Source organism: Nicotiana attenuata, unplaced genomic scaffold, assembly GCF_001879085.1.
Source record: "Nicotiana attenuata strain UT unplaced genomic scaffold, NIATTr2, whole genome shotgun sequence".
Classification (NCBI taxonomy): domain Eukaryota; kingdom Viridiplantae; phylum Streptophyta; class Magnoliopsida; order Solanales; family Solanaceae; genus Nicotiana; species Nicotiana attenuata.
The window spans coordinates 14,762-25,673 of NW_017676061.1; positions in this window are offsets into that span (position 1 = coordinate 14,762).

The following is a 10,912-nucleotide window of genomic DNA, read 5'->3' on the forward strand; positions in this document are numbered from 1 at the left end:
ACTCCTGAGCAGCGAGTGCAGGTTGAGCAGGCTCCCCAATTAATCCAGGCCGTTGATCAAAATAATCAACGGCCACGATCCCTTCTTTCCTTTTTAATTTACCAAACCCCCTCAATCCTAAATCATTTCACCTAAGACGCCGCCTTTGAATCCCTTCACCCCATCAAACTCTCTCGAACCTTCTCTGAACCCTAATCGTCTCCTACCATCTCCCACCGTGAAACCCACCAGAATCCACGGCTTCTCAGGCTGTGGGAGTCCTATACTCACCTCCTATTGCTCCTATGTGCTTGATACCTGAAGATTCGAGGCCTGACTTTGAAGGTTTTCACCCATACCTCTATCGATTCAAGGTTCTCTGGTCATCTCCGGCTTTGCTCCGGCGTACTATAGTTATTTGAGCCTGGTTCTAACCTCTCCGACTCAGATCGGTGACCTCTCAAAGCCTTTCTCATTTCTAGGGTTCTTCTGAACCCTAACTCCCCGAGGTTTCTGCGATTTCTTTAGATTCATTGTATATTTGTGCTCTCCTTGAGTTTCTCAAACGATTTCCCTAACTTTTCTTTCAAAATTACTTTTTAAAATCTTTCTTTCCGATTTAGGGTTTTCTGAAAAAATGTTTAAGTGTTTCTCTGACTCTCTTTCCCCTTTCTTTTGTGTATTTGCCTCTATTGTGCTCCTGTGTTTTATTTAACCACGTTCTTGTATGTGTTCTGTTCTTGTATGCTCTTTTACTGAGTTTTTATACTCCGTTCTTGTATGTTCTTTTTTACTGTGTTTTATATGCTCCATGCTTGTATGTTCTTCTACCATGTTTTCCATACTATGTTCTCGTACTTCTACTGTGTTCTGCTATGTTTCGCCTACTATATTTTTTTTTACTATGTTCTTAAGGTTTTGCTATTTTTTCTTCTACTGAACCTTGTTTGAATTTCTCCTGAAAGATCCTCTTAAGCATGCTTCTTCTACTGTTCTTATCAGTATTTGCCATTATGTTCTTTGAATCCTTCTACTGTGATTGCATGTTACTTTGCTATCATGTTTTTTCATGAGTTCTGTTGCTGAAGAAGCCTGCTCTTTTCTGAAACTTCTAAACATGATTTCAATTCAATTGCATGCCCTCTCATCTATGCTTTATGGTTTGCTTGAATTAGGGTTTTATTTCGAAACCCCTAATTCTTTCAGATTGACTTCGAGTCTTTGAATTGAGATTGGACTTCTTTGTTTTCATATGACTTTGACCTTTTGCTAAACTCTTCTATATTGGATTTTCTACTGATTTTACAATGACATTATAGTCTTCTTTCATGCTTAACGTGTTTGTAGGCTCCTTATATATGATGAACTTCCCTCTAAAGTAGTTTTTAAATCTGTAATTAGTCCATACTCCCCTCAGAATATGGGTCGAATTGATTCTCTTTCCATGTTTGTTAATTTCCTTTAAGTAAAACCCTTTCCCATCTTTCTGACTTGGTTCATTCATACAAAATCTCGGACCCTTTTGATTTACTGGTTGTTAATGATCTCCTTACCTTATTTGCACAAACCGTGTATTGTCAAAACCTCATCCTTAAATAAATTTTATGTACTCACCCCTAATTGCCTACTTTGCACAAAGTGTTTGATTAATTTCTTTCCTTAATTGGTTTATACCCATTTGAATCTTAATCCCTTAATTAAAGGGAGTCTTGTGTAATTGAGTAACAATCAGTTCTTTAATTATTCTCTTACCTTATTTCCTCATTACTTTTACACTATAAATACACGTCTCGCTAACACACAGCACACACGATTAACAATCCTCCACTACTACTTTACAATCTCTTCTGAACTCTTACTAGCACTCTCTTCTTGTCTATTCTGTGGCTTTCACAAGACTACTGCACTTTCTCTTTGTTTGTTTCCTTTGAAACTGGTATGTTCTAATTTAAGTTTCAGCATCATCACAATGTGTTTATTTACAGCTTTTTGTATCCCTTCCTACTTTACCAATTCTGCAAAGTTAACTATTTGAACTAGCATGTTAATCTTTTTCTGTTTGTTTCTGCTATGAACCCTTGCTCCCTATCCCCTTATGTGCTGTGAGTTGCAGTTTAAAACATGGCAATATACAAGTTATTGTCTATGGTTTGAACTTGATCCCTTAAAGGATCCTAACTTCTAAACAATGTATTCTAACAGGCTTATGGGGTAGGCCAGCAATCCTCATTGCTGAGTATGCCCCACCAGCCTGCCTTTGATTTTTTTTTACTATCTCCCCATTCCCTATACCCCTATGTGTATCAATGTGAACTGTTTCCCTTTCCTCCTTCCCCTTTCAGAATCATGCACTTGCACTCTCTCTTAGTTCCTAGGTTCTGCCCCCCTCCTGTGAGCCTTACCTTGGGACCCTGAGTTCCCTCTAAACTTGGACACTTGAGGGATGGCTCTTCCACACTGCACTATGTCCTAGTCTGGTAATGTATTTGGGGTGTAAGCACTGCCCGAAGTTCATGTGAGGCTCTTAGGGAACTCTGACACACCCCAAATGAGAGGAATGCTTTGAAATCTGATCTTTGGAGTTGGTTTACTTCATACTTCAGACAGGAAGTCTGAATCAGGCTCTCCTTGGTTGTAATTTTCAATTTCTGATGTATTTTATTTATTTTCTTTGGACCGTAATAACTTTGTAATAAACTTTCGGGGATGGTTAGTGAAAAGGGAGGGGTAACCATGCATGTAAAAGGGTAGATAACTTGCATATAGGAATCTCTAATTTCAACATTTTTCATATAGCTACCATGCCTATAAGATTTCTGTATTTTTCATGTAGTTACCATGCCTATTAGACTTTTTGCATTTTTCATATAGCTACCATGCCTATAAGCATTTCTGCATTCTCATTTAGTTACCATGTCTATAAGGACTTCTGCATTCTCATTTAGTTACCATGTCTATAAGAACTTCGGCATTCTCATTTAGATGCCATGACTATAGGGATCCTGCACTTTCATGTAGTTATTATGTCTATAACTTCTGCACACGCATGTAGAAAATATGCCTATAGGTCCTTTCTGATTCTTGCATACCTGCTTTTCATTAGGCAAACTTGTCTATAGGTCCTAATAACCAAAAAAAAATGTAATCAAATATCACGCAACACCTAGATATCATGTTGTAGGTTTTCTGCATTTTTTTTTTCATATCTATAAAAGTGTTTAAAATCAACAATGTGTAGAAAGCATGCCTATAGGAACTATCAACCAAGTCTGAAACGTTTCCACTCGCTTATGAGTCTAAGACCAGTAATAATGCTTGCAGAACCTGTAACTTTTGCTAAAGTTTGCTTTTCTTTAATAATATGGTAACCCCTCTTAATCAGTATGTATTCAATCTATTTCATTCTTTTCTGAAATCAGTAGATATCATGTCTATAGGAGCTTTTGTCCCACACCTAGGCAAGCCTTAGGGTAAAGCTTTTAAACTGCATCAGTCTTTATCAATTACGACCAGCAGGCAAGCCTAATTCGGACTTCTTATCTGGAAATATGTGATAAATCAGCCTGCCCCAGCTTTTAAATTTTAATCAGACCCTTAAATAGTACGTGTAAGACATGCTAAACTATGTGCTTTTCTTTGCTTAAAGGAGGTCTGTTTGAGCCTTTTGTTTGTTTATATGCTTCTCCCCCAAACTTGCTATATGTGTTTTGTTTGTCGCCTTAGCATTTTTACCTTTTGAAACCACAAACAAGCCCAACACCTCCCCCTTTAGGAATAGTAGTCCCAAGTACCTCCGGGACTGATAGGATTGGGGCGGGTAATAGCATGCAATAAGTAAACGAGACCATTCCGCGCTTTAATACCTTAAAGAGGTGGGAAATGGTAGATATGGATATGATGACCACGCGATAACATCACGCGTAAGAGTGATTACCGGATGTTGTGTGGGGTGATCCATATTATTAATAAACCTAGGACCCCCTTCCCTTTGTTTCATTGTTTCTTTTAAATCTTTTAAAACGTTTCTTTTTAAGAAAATCAACTCTCTTTAATGCTTTCCAACTTTATTTATTTCTAACCTTTATGTGAAAAATCCCTCTTATTTGAAGTCCTACTTGTCTATATGTTATTTGTACCTTAAGTCACAACAATAGCTTGGCCGGGAACCACACTAGTGGATTCTGAGGGGTGCCTAATACCTTCCCCTTGGAATAATTTCAAGCCCTTACCCTATCTCTGGTTATCCAAAATCAAGCTCTTCTAAAAGTGTCCTAATGCACTTAAATCATTAGGTGGCGACTCTTCAATTCCACTAAATCCAATTTCCAAAAGGGAACGAGTTGTCTTCCCAAATGTCGTAAACCCGATTTCCGCGGAGGAAAAGGGGGCGTGACACTAAAATGACTAATAATACATAATTATCAAATTAAAAATACTGGACTTAATTTTTATAGACATAAACGCAATTAAATCTAAAAGAGGCTAATAGTGCAATTATATGCAATTTAGCTTTAAAAATACTAAATAAATTTGTGAAAATATGTAAAAATTATATTAGCCACATTTTAATATAAATATGAAATTCCAACAAATGAATCACCAAAAAATAATAATTTTGGGAATAATTATTGGGTTTTTCTGGATAAAATAGGGCAATAAATTGATTTAAAAATCCTTAAAAATTAAGAAAAAATAGTTTGGGCATACTTATATAGGCATGATCATGCTATTTTGAAAGTGGTTTGCATGTTTAAAAATATATAGGAAAAAATTGGGTATCAACAACAAGCAAGGGGTAATGACTACACACTCAATATCTAAAACGGACTGCACAATAGCAAATCAAAATGTTGTTTCGATCTGGAGGAATAGCAATGCATTTCGCTATGGAAACCCTGTTGTGGATCAACAACTATCAACTTTAGCATGTTGTTGTGATGATAGTTCCGTTAGGAATACCACAAACAACTTAGATATTACTAGTAATAGTTAGTTTGTAATATGGTGCAACCTGCGCATCACTCTCCATGTACGCCTATACTTTAATTAATGCAAGTTATTTTTTGAACCAAAAAAAAATGTCATACGCGTTGTAAAGATATTAAGTTCTCGTTAAAAAAAAAGATATTAAGTTCTCAATTTTCTTTTCACGTGTTGCAGGTGTTAATATTCGATCAATCAATGCTTCAACTATCGTCAGCAAAAAATTGACAATTTTCAGCCGATAAGGTTAACGTCACGTATTTGACCCTACAAGATGATTGAATTGTATTCGTAAATTAAAAGGCTATTTATATTCCAAAATAAAATCATCTTTCTGTTGTTAAAAGAATTGTCTTACATTTCTTAGTCTTGCAACCTAGAATAATTTTTGAACAGTGCTAATGTACGCTTTCAGAAAAAGAAAAAAAGCTTAAGTAGGGTTCTTTTTTTTTTTTCTTTTTTTTTTTTTGTTGCAAAAAATTAGGATTTGGCATTGTGCATTTTTACATTCTTATAATGCGATGTGACACGCTGATGTAATTTAAGTATTTAAAAAGATTAAACAAAAATGTTCTTATCATTAACATCTTCTCCAAACGAGCAAAATATCTTGAGTAAATTGACCGCCAAATCAAATGCAACATTGCAACCTTATACTTGAAAATTCTAGATACAATGGCTCAATTGTAGTGATTTTTAAGAAGTTGAAGGCAACTCAAATTTGGAGAAAAGAGTTAATAATATCATAATAAGTGATACCTAATATCTTGTCTAATACAATTTCTTTTTTAGTTTGTCCCCCTAAAACTAATTTCTTTTATGTACAAATAATTGAACTTCAAAATTTTTATTTCACCCAAAAAGATAAACCACTCTTAACCTTATTAATTACTTGCTCAATACAAAATATTGCGTGAGATTTTAATTACTGCAATTAGCTCGAAGACTCTTTGAAAAACAGATTGTTAATTTTTTTTGGATTACATAGTAGTGTAATCGCAAAAAGAGAAGGGCAAAAAATGATACTAGTGATAATTGAACCGCCACTAATTATTACTGGAAAACCTTTGGAAAATCATTTGACAATTGATTATGCATAAAGCTTTAACTATAGAAGCGGGATATAGTCCAAAGATTATTCACCTATTAATTCAATCCAACCGTCCAGGCTTTTACCTCCAGACGGGGTTTTGCATTGACTCCTACTTTATATATAATTAACTCTATAGTTAGTACAACAAGAGGGGTCATAATAATGGAAAACATGTATGAACAACGGAAGCAAATAGTCAGGATCAATTGCATGTAATATAGACAACACATAATCACAGATTTTAATCAAATATAAAATCGATAGTTATCTCTTGAAGCGTGACCGCGATCGCGATTGGAACCTCCAAGAAAGAGCAAAGTCGTCCACGAGATCATACTCCAGTTCCACAGTTTTCTGCTGTGTGACCCAAATAAAACCACTTTATATAGCCACAAGTTTTAGGGTTTAAAACATTTTCCTAAACCTGTTGGGTCTTCCTTTTCCGCCAAGAAATAGAATTTTATTTAATTCCTAATTATTCGGGCACAGCAGGGACCACAGTATTTAATTAACGAGGCTTTCTATTATGGACTTAGTTCAAAATATCTGAATTAATACTATCATAATAAATTATGAATTATTCTACTAAAAATTCGTAATTGCACTCCCCAGTTCAATTTCGAAATTCTTCTATTAAATCTTATTTAACTCCCCATGTTAAGATTCAGATACTAATCAAATAAATTAAATTACTAACAATTTAATTCATTGATTAAATCTTATTTAACTCCCCATATTAAGATTCAGATACTAATCAAATAAATTAAATTACTAACAATTTAATTCATTGATTATTTCCTTTAGACTTTCGCTTAACTTACTTCATGTGACGGATACAAAATCCACCTGCGGGATTTACACATGAAAACTTATAAGTTTTCATAAAGGTGTATCATCAATCTCTACACCGAGACATGGTTTCCATCAACTAACTATTACTTTGCCAATGTATAACATTATTGTTCAATTTACCAGGCATATTGGCCCAGGAAAGGATCTCGCCTTTTAATAAATCAAAACAACAATAATATACACAGCTAATAATAATTATATCAAGATTAAGAGTGTAAGTACATTTAATGGCTAGAGAATTTATTTTATTAAGTTAGTATAAAATACTTATCTCTACTTGGTCCGTTCAATACATACAAAATGTACAGCACAAGAAGTTGGAATTAAACCATTCTCATAATCAAGATAAATTATCTTTAATCTTGTGCTACAATCATTCTGATGGTTTGTCCAAATCCATCATTAGATTGTGAACATGATCTTTATACTTAGAAGAACGATGATTTAATCTTCCGTGTATATGCTAAACTTTATATACTAAATCATCTACAATATAAGTAAGGACACAAACGAATATATGATCTATTTAAAACTTTATTAAAATTGAATAAGCAATTGTTGCATAAAAAATACTATATCGAAACCAAAATTCATGGTTAATAGTATATATCCCAACACATAAAACATCTTAATTACCTCCAGGGTTCCTAATTAATTAACACATGTCAACAAGGAGCAACAAGTTGGAGCATAGCCTTATTCTGCACTCGGGTAGTCCAATAAACAATTCAGTCTCCACATCAGATTTTTCGTCACTCTCTGTACAAAATACTTCTCCGTTCTCTCCATTTGACAGGTCAGGAGTTCGAGCCGTGGAAATAGCCTCTTACAAAAATGCAAGGTAAGGCTGCATACGATAGATCCTTGTGGTCCGGCCCTTCTCCGGACCCCTCGCATAGCGGGAGTTTAGTGCACCGGGCTCCTTTTTTTTCTCTCCATTTGATGCTCGTCTCTATTAAAGGCGACTAAATTAAAATACAAGGACACAAAAGCATCTATTAGAAGACTGTACTAAGATTGAGGATAAGCTAATTAAGGAAAAATGCCTTTTCTTTCAGCATTGCATTTTTAGCTGCATGCAAGGGTCTTCTCCTGGATTTATTAGACAAGAAGCATCAAACAAACAATTAATAATTAAAGCCTTGACAAATTCTTTCACATTCAAGCAACAAAACCATGCTCAAATATAAGGTTATCTTCATTAATTAATTGCTGCAGCCCTTTGATCTTTTAATCTTTCCATCTGTTTCCTAAAGATTTGCATGTGAATAAAACAAGAAAATATAAATGTTAAGTTCCCTAAACTTCACATAGGAAGTCAATATATCTGCTTATAACACTCCGGTCCAACTGTTTTTGTATTTGCTATAGTTCATCCCCAGACCTTCTCCCAAGAGTCTCCTGATGATGCAAATGTTTTAGACTGTCACTGCTAAAAAGATAATTTCAAGTAACTGTCAGTGTATAAAAGTTAAATTAGTTGGAAAAGGGGGAGAAATTAAAATGCAAAAATTATTGGAGTAGAGTTTGGTTGAACCTCTTAGATGTTTTGATGATAGGCTATAATTACGTATTTTAGTCGATTATTACATTCCAATTTAGTGCACTTTAATTGAGTTTGAGCTTTAATCGCTAGTGTTTTGCACTAATTGTGTGTTTTGTGCCTTGTAGGAGTGATTCCGAGCTATGTAGATGTTATGGAATGAATTCAAGTGATTTGGAGAAGTCTGAGTAAAAGCCCAAGAAATTAAGCCAGGATCGTGTTCGGGGATCAAGGGATGATAGTTAAGAACGAACGAAGAATCGAGTAGGCATATTGCACACTGTCTAGTAAAATGCACATAACTTTTCGCTCAGAAATCCATTTGGGATCCACAATATATGGTTGGAAAGCTAATTCAAAGGGATACAACTTTTATGTTTTACGTTTTTCCAAATTCCAAACAATCCGCGGTCAGGTCCGCGGTCAAATCTGCAGCCACGGACAGAACACTATGCAAAATCCGCGGCAGCGGAAAAAGTGTCCTTTTTCGCATAGGAGAAGGTGTAATTGTTTGGGACCAACCCTACTTGGTATATATACATGAAGAAACGGTATTTTGACGACCGTGGACATACATTTGACGTAATTTAGACCTAAGGAGGCTGAGGAGACCGGGGATTCGACCTAAGGAGGCAAGAACACACTAGGAGCAAGGCGGAGAATTCTTCTATGAGTTTTTCACTTCCTTCTTCCTATTTCCATTATTGATTATGAATTCTAGGATTGTAGTTATGCATACTATTATGAATAGCTAATTTATTATCTAGGATTTTGATGGAACCTATTGGAGGATGATTTTCATGTTACGTTAATATAGATTTACTGTAGTATTTTCTCTATTTGTTCAACTACGTTATTATTGTGGTTGGTTGAAGAGCTCTCAATTGACTGTGCCTATTTAGTGTGTATTACTCGGGAGAGAGTGCATATTTAGGTAGTTGTTGAACAACATCACTCCTAACGTATATGAGGGATCAATACGAAGGGTTTAAAGGTGGGATTACGGATAACGAAACCTTGGGTGCGATCCGAGTGAGCCGTACTTAATGCCAGCTAGCGTAATTCGGGAGAATATGTCTCGTAAATTATGGTAATTACTCGGGAGAGAGTTATGACAGTCAGAACGCTCATGAACGGTAGAGATACTTAGGCGAACTTATAGAAAACGTAGCGGGAAGGATTCCGACAATAGGGGAAATCATAACTCTAGACATCCTTAATCTTGTCTCTAACCTTTAGTATCTTTTGTTGTTTATTTACTATTTTAATTTGTTAGTTAATTGTTAAACACAAGAATCTTAATATCTATAAGTTGGAAATTGTTCAAGCTTATCTTCTTGGTGATATTGAACAGCTGTAGCTAAGCCTTAGTTCTCTGTGGGATTCGACTCCGAACTTGTAAACCGGATTATATTTGCAACGATCGCTTAGTCCTTTTTATAAGGCATAGTTGGGCGTGGTCAAATTTTGGCGCTGTTGCCGGGGAACTAATGGTGTAGCTGTAGGTGTACATATTGCTAGGTTACAAGTTTGAACTTTTATTTTTATTTTGTTGTATTTGATTTTTTTATTTTTGTTTTACTTGTTAATTGAGAAACATGGCATCCTGGAATTATGAGAATTTTGATGTTGGTAATTCTGGTTTTAATCCTCCTTATGCATATTGTGAAGAAAACCACCCATGGCAAAATTATCAAAATATTCCCGAGAGGGAGTTATGTGCACCAACGCAATCTTATTTGTGGAATGTGTGTGATGTGTGTGGTGGTATAAATTGTCACTTTTATGGTTGTATTTATATTTCTTATCTTCCCCCAATCCCTTACATCGCAACTTGGAGGCTCAAGTGAGTCAAGAGGTTGAAACTTTTAATGCTCAGCAAGCCAATTTTGGGGGTAGGAGCCAAGAAGAGCGTGAATTTGAGGTGCTAGTTGAGGAGGTCAGAGTAGAACATCAACAACCTAGCCAACTACAATTTGAGGATGTCAATATTGTAGAAGTGAGACTAGAGTCAGCCAAGGACATTGAGGATATAAATTTTGTTGACTCTAGTATCATTGATGTTGAGGATGCTGAAAGTCTTGAAGTTCATGTGTGTGAGCGCGTTGGTCCTCACTCCAAATATTTTTCTACATTATGCTTGGATGACGATATGGAAATAGAGTCATCCGAGCCGATTCAGAAGTCAAGGAATGAGGAACAAAGTGCCTACATTCTGGAATGTTTCTTGCCAGAAAGACAAGACTACATACCTCATCTAAAAGCCAAGAAGTGTAGAATAGTACAATGGTTGCTTGGGCCAATTAGATTTGTTCCTCCACCCCTGGAGCATAGTCGAAAACTTGATGCCAAATTGGGGGTTCAATTCATAAGCTCGAGGTGGAGGCAAAAAGTTATTCGCGTCGTGCCGCGACGTTAAATAAAGCGCTTGTTGGGAGCCAACCCAGCTTTATTGCTTTTTT